Consider the following 16,389-nt stretch of genomic DNA (forward strand, 5'->3'; position numbering starts at 1 on the left):
TATAACTGGCGTGCGACAATGGTTGTGAGCTTCCTGTGCTGGCGATGGATGGAAGAAAATGTTTTCACTTCGGTTTGTGATCCAGTGACCTCTGCTGGATGGTGCACACGAATGGAGGCTGGATGGAGACATGCACTGAGGTTCTGCTACGCCTCTCGCTGTGGTGAAAACAGCCTGTCAACACATACTTTGCCTCACACACTAAAATTAACTAACGTGCGTGAGGTATCACAGGGCCTTTAGCGAGCTAGCTGTGCAATCTTCCCCATCAACTTGAACAGACGGGGGGAGGAGGGGGGGGGGGGGGGGGGGGTGGAGGGGGAGGTGAAAGGACATTCTGGCACACCAGCTATTATCTACGCAGCACAGGAAGGCAGAAGCGATGAGTTACCTGCAATGTCGAATGGTGGCATGGGGCTGACCGCTGGTTCCACACCTGGCACCCTGTCTCTGAGCTTCAGCACTGGACGATTCACGGGTTTAACCAGGGGAGAGACCTTGAACATTTCACAGCACATCTGCACCTCGAAGTAGGCGTTAAATACTTCCCTGTACCGCCACATGGCTCCGAACATTGTGTTGCTATGGAAACACCCTCTAAAACAAGGTCTGAGTCGGCCGGCAAGGGATTTCAACGGTTTGTCTCACACCCGCTTTTGCAAAAACCTGCCCGAGTGAGTGAGAAAGAGAGAGAGAGAGAGAGAGAGAGTTCTGCTAACACTCTGCGAAGCTGGCTTGTTTGTGCAAGTGTATTTTGTTCCTGGAACCAGTTCTGAGCCGGGAGGTTGGGGAATTGATTTACCCAGCAATCCGCGGCCTACCTGTCTCTCACCTGTCGTCACCAGACCCAGGGGAGAAGTCTCACTGCGGGTAAGTATTAATGATATTAATGACTAGGTTCAGGATGGGATTAAACGTAGGAGCTGAATGGGAGAAAGGAGTACAAAAGGGCACCTACTTTCCCAAAAGATGTGGAGATGCCGGCGTTGGACTGGGGTGGGCACAGTAAGACATCTTACAACACCAGGTTAAAGTCCAACAGGTTTGTTTCGAATCGCTAGTTTTCGGTGACATTCACCTGAGGAAGGAGCTGCGCTCCGAAAGCTAGTGGTTCCAAACAGACCTGTTGGACTTTAACCTATTGTTGTAAGCCTTCTTACTTTCCCAAAAGAGACCTCACACTTTCGTGCAAGCATAGAATTACAAAGACAATCCAGACTGGAATGAGCCTGTTCGACCCATCCTGATTCTGCTCGTTTTTATTCTCCGACTGAGTGGTGTTCTGAATCTGACCCCCGACCCCCTGTATCTATATTCCGCAGCATGAGAAGACAACCAAAGCTGGCCAACAGGTTTAAAACAGCCAAACACATCGCTGAATACCTGTCCACATTCGTTGGCTGTGAAAATAGAGCAGCAACTGAGATGTTGCCGGTATTTTATTGGTATTGCAGAGAAACCCGTTAAAAAACCCAGGGCGTTTCCGCTCATTCTTCAAAGAGGAATTTCACACAAATGTGGTAACCTAGGCTGCATTATTAAAATTGGCTGACCAGACAACATAGTGTGATTTATTTTGCCCACCCTTGTCTCGTTTTGCTGCGTTATCACCAACAACTTGCATTTATACAGGGCCTTTACTGGGGTGCTTGATGCCACATCAGGAGAGGAGCCACTGAAGATGAAATCAGTGGCAGCTTGGACATACTCGAATAACGAGGGGTTGATCCCCACAATGTAGTAAAATGCCCCAGGTCAAAATGTCGCTCGTCCGTCCTCAACATCCATTTCCCCATTGGCGGCGACCCATGCTGGAACCCCCACAGGATTACACAGGATGCAGGGCACACATACAGGTCATACACCCCAAACAGCTGGTGCTGCTGTTTCTGCTCCACCGGGGTATCATCTCATCTTTTCTCGTCTAACCCCACGATCCCTTCGAGCCACACAACACCCTGACTCGGAAATGTATCACCGTTCCTTCACTGTCGCTCGGTCGACATCCTGGAACTCCCTCCCTAACAGCACAGTGGGTGTACCTACACTACATGGAATGCAGGGTTCAAGAAGGCAGCTCACCATCACCTTCTCAAGAGTAATTAGGGATGGCCAATTAAAGCTGGCCTAGCCAGTGGCGCCTGCTTCCCACGAACAAATAATTTTTAAAAAGTCATAACCATTGATTTCCATATACTTGTCCACTTTTCCCAGAAATCTACACTATTCACCTCAACCATTCCCTGTGGTTATGAGTTCCACACTTAAGATCAAAGAACAAAGAACAATGAAACGTACTGCACAGGAACAGGCCCTTCGGCCCTCCAAGCTTGTGCTGACCATGCTGCACGTCTAAACTAAAATTTTCTACACTTCCTGGGTCCGTATACCTCTATTCCCATCCTATTCATGTCTTTGTCAAGATGCCCCTTAATGTCACTATCGTCCCTGCTTCCACCACCTCCTCCGGCAGCAAGTTCCTGGCACCCACTACCCTCTGTGTAAAAACCTTGCCCCTCACACCTTAAACCTATGCCCCCTAGTAATTGACCCCTCTATCCTGGGGAAAAGCCTCTGACTATCCACTCTGTCTATGCCCCTCATAATTTTGTAGACCTCTATCAGGTCGCCCTTCAACTTCGTTAGGGGGCCTCACGGTAGCATGGTGGTTAGCATCAATGCTTCACAGCCCCAGGGTCCCAGGTTCGATTCCTGGCTGGGTCACAGTCTGTGTGGAGTCTGCACGTCCTCCCCGTGTGTGCGTGGGTTTCCTCCGGGTGCTCCGGTTTCCTCCCACAGTCCAAAGATGTGCGGGTTAGGTGGATTGGCCATGCTAAATTGCCCGTAGTGTAAGGTTAATGGGGGGATTGTTGGGTTACGGGTATACGGGTTACGTGGGTTTAAGTGGGGTGATCATTGTTCGGCACAACATCGAGGGCCGAAGGGCCTGTTCTGTGCTGTACTGTTCTATGTTCTATGTTCTATGTTCGTCATTCCAGTGAGAACAAACCAAGTTTATTCAACCGCTCCTCATTGCTAATGCCCTCCACACCAGGCAACATCCTGGTAAATGTCTTCTGCACCCTCTCTAAAGCCTCCACATCCTTCTAGTAGTGTGGCGACTAGAATTGAACACTATACTTCAAATGTGGCCTAACTAAGGTTCTATACAGCTAAAACATGACTTGCCAATTCTTCTACTCAATGCCCCGGCCAATGAAGGCATGCATGCCATATGCCTTCTTGACTACCTTCTCCACCTGTGTTGCCCCTTTCAGTGACCTGTGGACCTGTACACCAAGAACTCTGACTGTCAATACTCTTGAGGGTTCTACCATTCACTGTATATTCCCTACCTGCATTAGACCTTCCAAAATGAATTACCTCACATTTGTCCGGATTAAACTGCATCTGCCATCTCTCCGCCCAAGTCTCCAAAACAATCTAAATCCTGCTGTATCCTCTGACTGTCTTCATCGCTATCCGCAATTCCACCAATCTTTGTGTCGTCTGCAAACTTACTAATCAGACCAGTTACATTTTCCTCAAAATCATTTATATATACTACGAACAGCAAAGGTCCCAGCACTGATCCCTGCGGAACACCACTAGTCACAGGCCTCTGTTAGAAAAGCACCCTTCCATTGCTACTCTCTGCCTTCTATGACCTAGTCAGTTCTGTAACCACCTTGCCAGCTTACACCTGATCCCATGTGACTTCACCTCTTGTACCAGTCTACCATGAGGGACCTTGTCAAAGGCCTTACTGAAGTCCATATAGACAACATCCACTGTCCTACCTGCATCAATCATCTTTGTGACCTCTTCGAAAAACTCTATCAAGTTAGTGAGACACGACCTCCCCTTCACAAAACCATGCTGCCTCTCGCTAATACGTCCATTTGCTTCCAAATGGGAGTAGATCCTGTCTCGAAGAATTCTCTCCAGTAATTTCCCTACCGCTGACATAAGGCTCACCGGCTTGTAGTTCCCTGGGTTATCTTTGCTTAACCAAAGGAACAACATTGGCTAGTCTCCAGTCCTCAGGACATTGCCCCCATGGTGGCCTGGCCCGCGATTGGGGCCCACTGATCCGCGGGCGGGCCTGTGCCGTGGGGGCACTCTTTCCCTCCGCACCGGCTGCTGTGGACCTCCGCCATGGCAGGTGCGGAGACAAACCCCCCTCAGCATGCGCTGGGATGACGCCCGCACACGCTGGCGCTCCCACGCATGCGCCAACTCGCGCCGGCCAGCGGAGGCCCTTCGGTGCTGGTTGTGCGGCGCCAAGCCCCTTCCGCCCGGGTTGGCACGGTGCCAACCCCGCCAGCGCCGGCCTAGCCCCTGAAGATTCCGCACATTCCGGGCGGCCCGACGCCGGAGTGGTTCACGCCACTCCTTGGCTCCGGGACGGCCCACCCTGCCGGATCGGGGATAATCCTGCCCTTGGCCTCTACACACTTCCTTGGTCGGGAATTCCATAGGTTCATTACCCTTTGAGTGAAGAAATCTTTCCTCATCTCAGTCCTAACCTGCGTTCTGAGGTTGTGTGCTCCCCCCGACCCTCCACCCCGCCCAACCCGGCTCTCTAATCTGCATCCCGGGAAAACATCCTCCCTGCATCTACTCTCTCCAGTCCTCCCAGCATTCTGAGCGTTTAATCAGATCTGCTCACACCTTTTTAAACTCTAGTGAATACAGACCCAGTCGAGGCAATCACCAATCTCTCCTCTTGAAGCAATTCGCCAACTGGTATCATCCTAGTGAGTCTCTGCTGCACTCCCCCCTCTATGGCAAATATGTCGGTCTGTCGGTAGGGAGACCCAAAACTGCACAGAATACTCCAAATGTGCTTTCACCGGGGTTCTGTATGGCTGCAGTACGACACCCCTACTTCTGAACTCAGGTCCTGTTGCAACGAAGGCCAGCATTGTGAGGCTGGGGGAGATTACAGATACGGAAGGATTTGAAAACAAGGATGAGAATTTGAAGACATAGCTTGCCCAGAAGCCAATGTAATCCTGTGAGCGCTGGGGTGATGGGGAATTGGACCAGTTGAGTTTAGACGCAGGCAGCAGATTTTACACCTATGTTTGTATGGCTAGGGTGGCACGGTGGCGCAGTGGTTAGCACTGCTGCCTCACGGCGCCGAGGTCCCAGGTTCGATCCCGGCTCTGGGTCACTGTCCGTGTGGAGTTTGCACATTCTCCCCGTGTTTGCGTGGGTTTCGCCCCCACAACCCAAAGATGTGCAAGCTAGGTGGATTGAAAGGGCTAAATTGCCCCTTAATTGGAAAAATGAATTGGGCACTCTAAATTTATTTTTAAAAAACATGTGTATGGCTGGGAAGCAGTTTAGTTCACTGTTGAGATCAACGATCAGTTCAACATCTTCAGCATAATAAGGTCAGAATATTTCTGATGGGCGGATGGTTGTGATGCCACCGGGAATGCATCTCTCGACACAGAGCTTCAGAACGTGATGATGGTCTGTCTGTCACAGTTTGAACTGCTTCCCAGATTCCGTTTGTGGAGCAAGTAAGTGGCCACATGCTCTCTGACTCGTCCTCAAGTGCTTGAGGGTTATATCCAGATTTCCCACTGAAGGTTGAATCCTGGGACTTCACCGCTCAGGTCAGTTGCCAGATCACTGAGGGGTTAATTGAGAGTAGGAGGAGGCCAAGGTTAGATCTTGGGGGATACCAGAGGTAACGTGGGAGCAGGAAGCGATTCTCTGGATACGATCAGGTAGGTAAGAATGGAACCAGATGAGAGCAATCCCACCCAGTTGGACAGCAGTGGGGAGACATTGGAGGAGGATTGTGTGGTCAACTGTGTCAAAGGCTGCAGAACGTTCGAGTAGGATGAGGAGGGAAAGTTTCCCAGATACACAGGACGTTATTTCAGTATTGTGGCAGGAGTAAGAGTCACAGTCTCTTTTCCAAAGCTTCTTGCTAGGATTCTCTTTCCCATTGCCCTCAGCCGGTGTTGGGAATCATGTCCAGAGTGCCTCCAGTTGAATGCTGGGAGTCTCCTCCATCCACAGCACACTGAATATCCTCCTCCTAATGCTCTCAGCCCATGTGGTCAGTCCCTTCTGATTTTAACACTCACTGGTACGCTCCTTCGCTCCAGACACTTAGATCCTGCCTCATTTTTACACGTCCAATGTGGGGTCGAGCTCTTGCTCATTTAGTTTAACTTTGTTTGGCCACTCACCTCAGCAGTAGCCAGGCATCATGTGATGAATTGCGTGTCCAAGGCCCAACCATCTTCTGCTGCTTTGTCAATGGCCTTTCCCCCATAATAAGCTAAAAACATCTCTAATAGGAGAATCTAAACATCTCCCCTCGATATTAGAGCATCACGGTGGTTAGCACTGTTGCCTCACAGTGCCAGTGACCCGGGTTCAATTCCGACCTTGGGTGACTGCCTGTGCAGAGTCTGCACGTTCTCCCCGTGTCTGCGTGGGTTTCCTCCAGGTGCTCCGATTTCCTCCCACAGTTCAAAGATGTGCAGATTAGGTGGATCGACCCATGATCAATGCACGGGGTTACGGGGATAAGGCAGGGGAGTGGGCCTACGTGGGATGCTCTTTCAGAGGGTCGGTACAGACTCAATGGGCCAAATGACCTCCTTCAGCACTGCAGGAATTCTATCATTCTATGGTCCAAATCAATGGCATTGCCATCGCTGAATGTCCCACTATGCAAAGGTCGCCGCTGACCAGAAATTGAACTGGTCCAGCTGTATCAATACAAGAGCAGGTCAGAGGCTGGGAGCCCGACAGCAAGCAACTCACCTCCAGAGTCCCCAAAGCCAGAATCCACAAGGCACAAGCCAGAGGTGCGGTGGAATACGCAGGGAAACAGCACCATGTGCAAGTTCCCTCCAAACCGCACACCATCCTGACCTGAAGCTATATTGCCATTCCTGAATTGTGGTAAGATCAATATCCTGGAGCTCCCCCACAGCACTGTGGGTGTTCCTACACCACATAGACAGGCTCAAGGGCAATTAGGGATAGACAGCAGTTCAAGGGCAATTAGGGATGGGCAACAAATGCTGGCCTGGCCATAAACACCCACAAGGCTCCAGCTTCCACAGAAGGCACAGGTTTGAGACAATTGGCAAAGGAAGCAATGGTGACATGAGGAAAAACTTTCTTCCTGCAGCGAGTGGTTAGGATCTGGCCTGAGAGTGCGGTGGAGGCAGATTCAATCGAGGAACCCAAGAGGGAATTGGATTATTATCCGAAAGTACAAGAGTACAAGAGTTGGCAGGTCATGTTCCAGTTGTATATGACTTTGGTTAGGCCACATTTGGAATACTGCGTACAGTTCTGGTCGCCACATTACCAGAAGGATGTGGATTCTTTAGAGAGGGTGCAGAGGAGGTTCACCAGGATGTTGCCTGGTATGGAGGGTGCTAGCTATGAAGAAAGGTTGAGTAGATTAGGATTGTTTTCGTTGGAAAGACGGAGGTTGAGGGGGGACTTGATTGAGGTCTACAAAAGTATGAGAGGTATGGACAGGGTGGATAGCAACAAGCTTTTTCCAAGAGTGGGGGTGTCAGTTACAAGGGGTCACGATTTCAAGGTGAGAGGGGGAAAGTTTAAGAGAGATGTGCGTGGGAAGTTTTTTACGCAGAGGGTGGTGGGTGCCTGGAACGCTTTACCAGCGGAGGTGGTAGAGGCGGGCACGATAGCATCATTTAAGATGCATCTAGACAGATATATGAACGAGCGGGGAACAGAGGGAAGTAGATCCTTGTAAAATAGGCGACAGGTTTAGATAAAGGATCTGGATCGGCGCAGGTTGGGAGGGCCGAAGGGCCTGTTCCTGAGCTGTAATTTTCTTTGTTCTTTGAAAGCGAAGAATGTGTGCGATTACCGGGAGGAATTGCACTCGGTGAATTGTTCCTTCAGAGAGCCAGCACAGATCAGACGGACCAAATAGCCTCGTTCTGAGCTGTATCAATTCTGTGATTCCGTATCTGGCCAATTCGGGGAAAATCAATGCCAGCTAACTCTTTCCCAAAGGAGAAAATGCTGCCCATTGTCTCAGACACCCTTCCTGCTGGTGGTCCTGGAGTTATTGAAGGATGGTTGTCGAGCACATCACTGCAATACCTTACTCTCCAGTAGGTTCAAAACAGATCAGCATTCAACAACAGAGGAACATAGGAACATAGGAATTAGGAGCAGCATGGGGCAAATCAGCCCCACTAGCCTGCTCCGCCATTCAATCACATCATGGCTGATCTCTTCCTGGTCTATGATCCACTTCCGTACCTGTACCCCGTATCCCTTTAACCCATTTTGTTAATCAGAAATATATCTATCTCCTTCTTGAAACCATTTAATGCCTCAGATTCCACCACACTATGGGGCAGCGAGTTCCACAAATTCCCCACCCTCTGCGAGAAGTAGTTCCTCCTCATCTCAGTTCTAAATCTACCGCCTCTCAACCTATACCGTGACCTCTCGTTCTATGATTGCCCCACAAGGGGTCTACGTTTACTTTATCAATTCCTCTTGGTATTTTATGTACCTCAATCAGATCCCCTCTCACAATCGTCCTTCCAGGCAACAACAGAAGATGTCTAAAAGTCTTTCTCGCAGAGGTGGAAAGCCATCTCTTGCAGCGGTCCTTCTGCGCGGCTCTATCAGAGAAAGTTTCCGTCATTCTCTGCTGCTGGGCGATGAGGGAGGGAATTTGCTCCTATTTACTGTGAGTTGCAGATTGAGAAGCCACCTGGTGTTATCTATCCCTCTCAGTTGTTTTCAGTGCCTCGGGAGAGATCCATGTCACCAGCCAGGTGCAATGAACTCAATTTCATTCCAGTGGGAGGAACATGAGGTTTTGTGACCCAGATTTCTGTTGGGTAAGTATGCCAATGGTTGCAGATGACATCATAGGTAAATAAAGTTGAGATACAGATCAGCCACCATCTTGACTGGCAGAACAGACTGGAGACCATTGTTGGCCTCCTCCTCCTCCCATGAGGTGAACTGCCTCAGCTCCTAATGCATCCTTTAACAAAGCTGAAGAGAGGTAAATCACAAAGGATTGATTAGGTGGTTTTTAAAAGCCTTCGGGTTGCAGGAGGAAAGCTAAGCCGGGAGATGTAAGTAGTTCCAACATTTTGAGTTGCTGGGAAAGTGTTTGAAGGCGGATGAGGTGGCCCAAGAATCCAACAAAGGCCACGTCCCCACACATCTCCACTGGTTTTCCATTAAGAAACCAGCAAATACAAAATTCCACCCAGGCTTGTGGCATTGATGTCTACCAACTCCCTCACCTCGACGTCTCAGTCTGTTGCTTCCAGTATTTTACTGAGGTATGGCACCCATTCTCTCGAAAAACATTCATCCATTGGTGGTAGAGCTTCCAGCCACCTTTGTCCCACCCTCTCGAATTAACCTGTCTCCATCTTGCACCTTCCCTCCACAGACCTCCACAGTGGCAGCATTTTGAATGAGCCTTCAAACAAACGCTCTTCAGTCTTCTACCATTGCTTTAACTCCCTGCTTTACATTCAGCCTCTCTCGCCGTTCTCTTCAGTCTGTCTCTGTGAAATCCCTAAAATGGTTATGTCACTAGACCAAAAGGCCATAAGATATAGGAAGCACGGTAGCACAAGTGGATAGCACTGTGGCTTCACAGCGCCGGGGTCCCAGGTACGATTCCCGGCTGTGTCACTGTCTGAGCGGAGTCTGCACGCTCTCCCCGTGTCTGCGTGGGTTTTCTCCGGGTGCTCCGGTTTCCTCCCGCAGTCCAAAGACGTGCAGGTTAGGTGGATTGGCCATGCTAAATTGCCCTTAGTGACCAAAAAAGTTAGATGGGGTTATTGGGTTAAGGGGATAGGGTGGCAGTGAAGGCTTAAGTGGGTCGGTGCAGACTTGATGGGCCGAATGGCCTCCTTCTGCACTGTATGTTCTATGTTCTCGGAGTAGAATTAGGCCATTTGGCCCATCAATCATGGCCGATATTTTTCACATCCCCAGGCTCCAGCCTTCTCCTTGTAACCCGTGAACCCCTTATTAATCAAGAACCTCTGTGTCTCTGTCTTAAAGACACTTAGTGACTTGGCCTCCACAGCCTTCTGCGGCAATGAGCTCCACAGATTTACCACCCTCTGGGTGAAGACATTTCTCCTCATCTCAGTTTTAAAAGGATCATCCCTTTGGTCTGAGGCTGTGTCCTCTGCCTTGACTAATGAACTAGAAACATGGGCAAGATTTGGGGCTCTTGGTCAGGATCCCAATGTCTGAGTCAAAGTAGGGAGCAGACGATTGCACAATGTGGGAAACTGTCACCCAGTAGTAATTTCCCCCAATTAGTGGCGGAAAGGTGGGTGTGCAGTTCTACGTAGGACAGCAAGTGGTTAACACTGCTGCTTCACAGCTCTAGGGTCCAGGTTCGATTCCCGGCTTGGGTCAATGTCTGTGCGGAGTCTGCACGTCCTCCCTGTGTCTGCGTGGGTTTCCTCCGGGTGCTCCGGTTTCCTCCCACAGTCCAAAGATGTGCAGGGTTAGGTGGATTGGAAATACTAAATTGCCCTTAGTGTCCAAAAAGGTTGGGTGGGGTTACTGGGTTACGGGGATAGGGTGGAAGGCTTAAGTGGGGTGCTCTTTTTTCAAGGGCCGGTGCAGACTTGATTGGCCGAATGGCCTCTTTCTGCACTGTAAATTCGATGATGAGCTGAAGGACAGTGGACTTGCTGGCACTCTTGGGCCAACGGAAGGTCCTCCAGCTCAGGAGAAGCAGCAGCTCATGGTTCAGATGCCTTCTCTCCAACTTTTTAAACCCACCCTTGGCAACCCCCCCCCCCCCCCCCCCTCCCCCCCCCTCACTCATTGGAAAGGATCACTCAAGCTTACTGATCCCAATGGTGTCAAGGGACATTGGAGTCACAAACTGAAGCAAACCAATGCCATCTAGGATACTGAAAGCAATCACTGAGGTCCACTGCCCTCCTATTAAAACTTGGCAGCTTTTTTCAATCCCAGACAGGGCTGGTAAACGGGCCGGGCCCCTCAGTTTTAGTAGTCAAACAGTTTGGTTTTCAATTTACTCCAAAGACTTTTGAACCAGTGTAATTAAAACAATAAGATTACTTTATCGGAGGGCAGGAGGGGTGGGGGAGGGGGTGTGTGAGGGTGGGGCTGGGGGGGGATGGTGAACCGAGTGAGGAGTGGGCATCACTTTGCAATGAAACACAAGTTTCTATTTCTTTCCAAACATAAAATATTACAGGTTGACAGCTCATATTTAATCTCTGGAAAGTGGTATTGACTATCTTGCTGAATCTGCAAATTCTTTGATAATAATCTTTTACTGAGTCCCACAGGTGGCACAGGAAGATTCAAGGTTTCATCCATTGGCCCACACAGTGCCACTCTAGGTCCAGAACCCCCTTGACAGCAACACTCTGCATGTGGGAATCCGGGGCGGGATTCTCCCCTACCCGGCGGGGGGTCCCGGCATAGGGGAGTGGCGCCAACCACTCCGGCGTCGGGCCTCCCAAAGGTGCGGAATTCTCCACACATTTGGGGGCTAGGCCCCCGCCGGAGCGGTTGGCACCACTCCGACTGGGGCCAAAATCGGCACCAGCGGCCTTTGACGCCCGCCGCCCGGCGCCGGGGCTGGCCGAAAGGCCTTCGCTGGTTCTCTTCCGCCTCCGCCATGGTGGAGGCAGTGGCACCGGCGGAAGAGAAAGAGTGCCCCCACGGCACTGGCCCGCCGGCCGATCGCTGGCCTCCGATCGCTGGCCTGGCCACAGTGGGGGCACCCCCCGGGGTACGATCGCCCCGCGCACCCCCCCCCCCCCCCCCCCCCCAGGGACCCCGGGCCCGCTCGCGCCGTCGATTCCGCCGCCACCACCGGTGGTTCAAACCTCGGCGGTAGGACAGGCCTCCCAGTGGCGGGACTTCGGCCCATTGCGGGCCGGAGAATCACCGCAGGGGGCTCGCCGATCGGTGTGGGGTGATTCCCGCCGCCGCCAATTCCCGGGTGGCGGAGAATTTCTGCCGCAGCGGAGCGGGATTTTCGGCAGCCCCGGGCGATTCTCCGACCCTGTGTGGGGTCAGAGAATTTCGCCCCGGGTCCAGGATTTGCTTCATCCCTCTCATGTCCCTTGACAAATACAGAATGGGGTTAGATACAGAGTAAAGCTCCCTCTACACTGTCCCCATCAAACACTCCCAGGACAGGTACAGCACGGGGTTAGATACAGAGTAAAGCTCCTCTACACTATCCCCATCAAACACTCCCAGGACAGGTACAGCACGGGGTTAGATACAGAGTAAAGCTCCTCTACACTGTCCCATCAAACACTCCCAGGACAGATACAGCATGGGGTTAGATACAGAGTAAAGCTTCCTCTACACTGTCCCCATCAAACACTCCCAGGACAGGTACAGCACGGGGTTAGATACAGAGTAAAGCTCCCTCTACACTGTCCCCATCTACACCCCCAGGACAGGTACAGCACGGGGTTAGATACAGAGTAAAGCTCCCTCGACGCTGTCCCCATCAAACACTCCCAGGACAGGGACAGCACGGGGTTAGATACAGAGTAAAGCTCCCTCTACACTGTCCCCATCAAACACTCCCAGGACAGGTACAGCACGGGGTTAGATACAGAGTAAAGCTCCCTCTACACTGTCCCCATCAAACTCTCCCAGGACAGGTACAGCACAGGGTTAGATACAGAGTAAAGCTCCCTCTACACTGTCCCCATCAAACACTCCCAGGACAGTTACAGCACAGGGTTAGATACAGAGTAAAGCTCCCTCTACACTGTCCCCATCAAACACTCCCAGGACAGGTACAGCACAGGGTTAGATACAGAGTAAAGCTCCCTCCACACTGTCCCCATCAAACACTCCCAGGACAGGTACAGCACGGGGTTAGATACAGAGTATAGCTCCCTGTACACTGTCCCCATCAAACACTCCCAGGACAGGTACAGCACCGGGTTAGATACAGAGTAAAGCTCTCTCTGCACTGTCCCCATCAAACACTCCCAGGACAGATACAGCGCGGGGTTAGATACAGAGTAACCTCCCTCTACACTGTCCCCATCAAACACTCCCAGGACAGGTACAGCACGGGGTTAGATACAGAGTAAAGCTCCCTCCACACTGTCCCCATCAAACACTCCCAGGACAGGTACAGCACGGGGTTAGATACAGAGTAAACCTCCCTCTACACTGTCCCCATCAAACACTCCCAGGACAGGTACAGCACGGGGTTAGATACAGAGTAAAGCTCCCTCTACACTGTCCCCATCAAACACTCCCAGGACAGGTACAGCACGGGGTTAGATACAGAGTAAAGCTCCTCTACACTATCCCCATCAAACACTCCCAGGACAGGTACAGCACGGGGTTAGATACAGAGTAAAGCTCCTCTACACTGTCCCATCAAACACTCCCAGGACAGATACAGCATGGGGTTAGATACAGAGTAAAGCTTCCTCTACACTGTCCCCATCAAACACTCCCAGGACAGGTACAGCACGGGGTTAGATACAGAGTAAAGCTCCCTCTACACTGTCCCCATCTACACTCCCAGGACAGGTACAGCACGGGGTTAGATACAGAGTAAAGCTCCCTCTACACTGTCCCCATCAAACACTCCCAGGACAGGTACAGCACGGGGTTAGATACAGAGTAAAGCTCCCTCTACACTGTCCCCATCAAACACTCCCAGGACAGGTACAGCACAGGGTTAGATACAGAGTAAAGCTCCCTCTACACTGTCCCCATCAAACACTCCCAGGACAGTTACAGCACAGGGTTAGATACAGAGTAAAGCTCCCTCTACACTGTCCCCATCAAACACTCCCAGGACAGGTACAGCACAGGGTTAGATACAGAGTAAAGCTCCCTCCACACTGTCCCCATCAAACACTCCCAGGACAGGTACAGCACGGGGTTAGATACAGACTATAGCTCCCTGTACACTGTCCCCATCAAACACTCCCAGGACAGGTACAGCACCGGGTTAGATACAGAGTAAAGCTCTCTCTGCACTGTCCCCATCAAACACTCCCAGGACAGATACAGCGCGGGGTTAGATACAGAGTAACCTCCCTCTACACTGTCCCCATCAAACACTCCCAGGACAGGTACAGCACGGGGTTAGATACAGAGTAAAGCTCCCTCCACACTGTCCCCATCAAACACTCCCAGGACAGATACAGCACGGGGTTAGATACAGAGTAAAGCTCCCTCTACACTGTCCCCATCAAACACTCCCAGGACAGGTACAGCACGGGGTTAGATACAGAGTAAAGCTCCCTCCACACTGTCCCCATCAAACACTCCCAGGACAGGTACAGCACGGGGTTAGATACAGAGTAAAGCTCCCTCCACACTGTCCCCATCAAACACTCCCAGGACAGATACAGCACGGGGTTAGATACAGAGTAAAGCTCCCTCTACACTGTCCCCATCAAACACTCCCAGGATAGGTACAGCACGGGGTTATATACAGAGTAAAGCTCCCTCTACACCAGAGGTTCTCAACCGGGGTCCACATGGACCCTGGGGGTCCATGTAACATTACTGGGGGTCCACACAAAAAAATACCGAATTGGGGGTCCACGGTGATATTTTAGTGGTCCATAGAGCAATTCTCCTTCAGAACAACTGTTATTACTGAGAATTAAATTTTTACAGTAATCTACGCCATATTAAAATACTAAAAGTAGAAATATTCGTGTAGCTATGAATTTTTTATGGCCATCAAGTAGAAGAAAAAAACTTTACATTTGACAGTGTCGTAAATTTAAAGTTACCTAGAACAAACGGAGGTGAAAATCACCCATCGTTTCTCCTTGACAAGTTTAATGAATGATTTATAACAGTAATCACTAGAAACTGTGTATATTTGATATGAATGGCTATGGGGGTCCACAAAAAAAAATTAAGAGGAAAAGGGGTCCATGGGTTAAAAAAGGTTGAGAACTCCTGCTCTACACTGTCCCCATCAAACACTCCCAGGACAGGTACAGCACAGGGTTAGATACAGAGTAAAGCTCCCTCTACACTGTCCCCATCAAACACTCCCAGGACAGGTACAGCACGGGGTTAGATACAGAGTAAAGTTCCCTGTACACTGTCCCCATCAAACACTCCCAGGACAGGTACAGCACAGGGTTAGATACAGAGTAAAGCTCCCTCTACACTGTCCCCATCAAACACTCCCAGGACAGGTACAGCATGGGGTTAGATACAGAGTAAAGCTCCCTCTACACTGTCCCCATCAAACTCTCCCAGGATAGGTACAGCACAGGGTTAGATACAGAGTAAAGCTCCCTCTACACTGTCCCCATCAAACACTCCCAGGACAGGTACAGCTCGGGGTTAGATACAGAGTAAAGCTCCCTCCACACTGTCCCCATCAAACTCTCCCAGGACAGGTACAGAACAGCGTTAGATACAGAGTAAATCTGCCTCCATACTGCCCCCAACAATCACTCCCAGGTCAGGTACAGCAGGGGGTTAGATACAGAGTAAATCTCCTACTATACTGTCCCCAACAAACACATCCCAGGGCTGAATGCTCTCAAACTGTGTGTATACTTGTCCCATTGCCAGTCTCTTTTACCTTGCCCAATGAATTATTTTATCATTTCATCATATTTCCACTTGTAGGAGGACCTGGACCCAGAGGACACAGCCTCAGACTAAAGAGATGATCCTTCAAAACAGAGATGGGGAGAAATTTCTTCAGCCAGAGGGTGGTGAATCAGTGGAACCCTTTGCCGCAGAAGGCTGTGGAGGTCAAGTCACTCAGTGCCTTTAAGACAGAGATGGATGGGTTCTTGATTAATAAGGGGATCAGGTGTTAAGGGGAGAAGGCAGGAGAATGGGGATGAGAAAAATATCAGCCATGATTGAATGGCGGAGCAGACATGATGGGCCGAATGGCCTAATTCGGCTCCAATGTCTTATGGTCTCTTCCCACACAAATCACACACTTTCCCTTTTGTCCCATCCACTTCCCCCACCCTCCATGCCCTGTGTGTAAGGCCTGTTACAGATGTGATGAATGGTCAGGGAGATGAGATTTTAACCTGGTGATAGTCTCCACAGACGTTACTTGACACACTGGAGCTTTCTCATGTTTTTTTTGTTGATATTATGTTTCTTGAAGACTGGTTTTCCCCACCCCTATCGCTGACATCATTAGTCCTTACTGCTCAATGGAACAAAAGAAAACAAATCCATTCACTTTTACGAGGTATTTACAAGTGGTTTTTAAAAGAGGTTTAAATGATGGTGAGACTCGTTCAATCTACAGTTTTAGCCACACCTCAGTACCTTTAGCAGTCTCAGCTAAACAGAACCAAACATTTGATCTTAAAATTGCTAGCG

General features: G+C 50.4%; 1 protein-coding gene across 16 annotated transcripts in view; it reads right to left on the bottom strand.

Moving 5' to 3' along the window:
- The window catches only part of robo2 (roundabout, axon guidance receptor, homolog 2 (Drosophila)), a 1,648,725-nt gene that overhangs the window by 1,059,312 nt on the left and 573,024 nt on the right, over window positions 1–16,389 (bottom strand). The gene's annotated exons all lie outside the window — the stretch shown is intronic.

Source organism: Scyliorhinus canicula, chromosome 7, assembly GCF_902713615.1.
Source record: "Scyliorhinus canicula chromosome 7, sScyCan1.1, whole genome shotgun sequence".
Classification (NCBI taxonomy): Eukaryota; Metazoa; Chordata; class Chondrichthyes; order Carcharhiniformes; family Scyliorhinidae; genus Scyliorhinus; species Scyliorhinus canicula.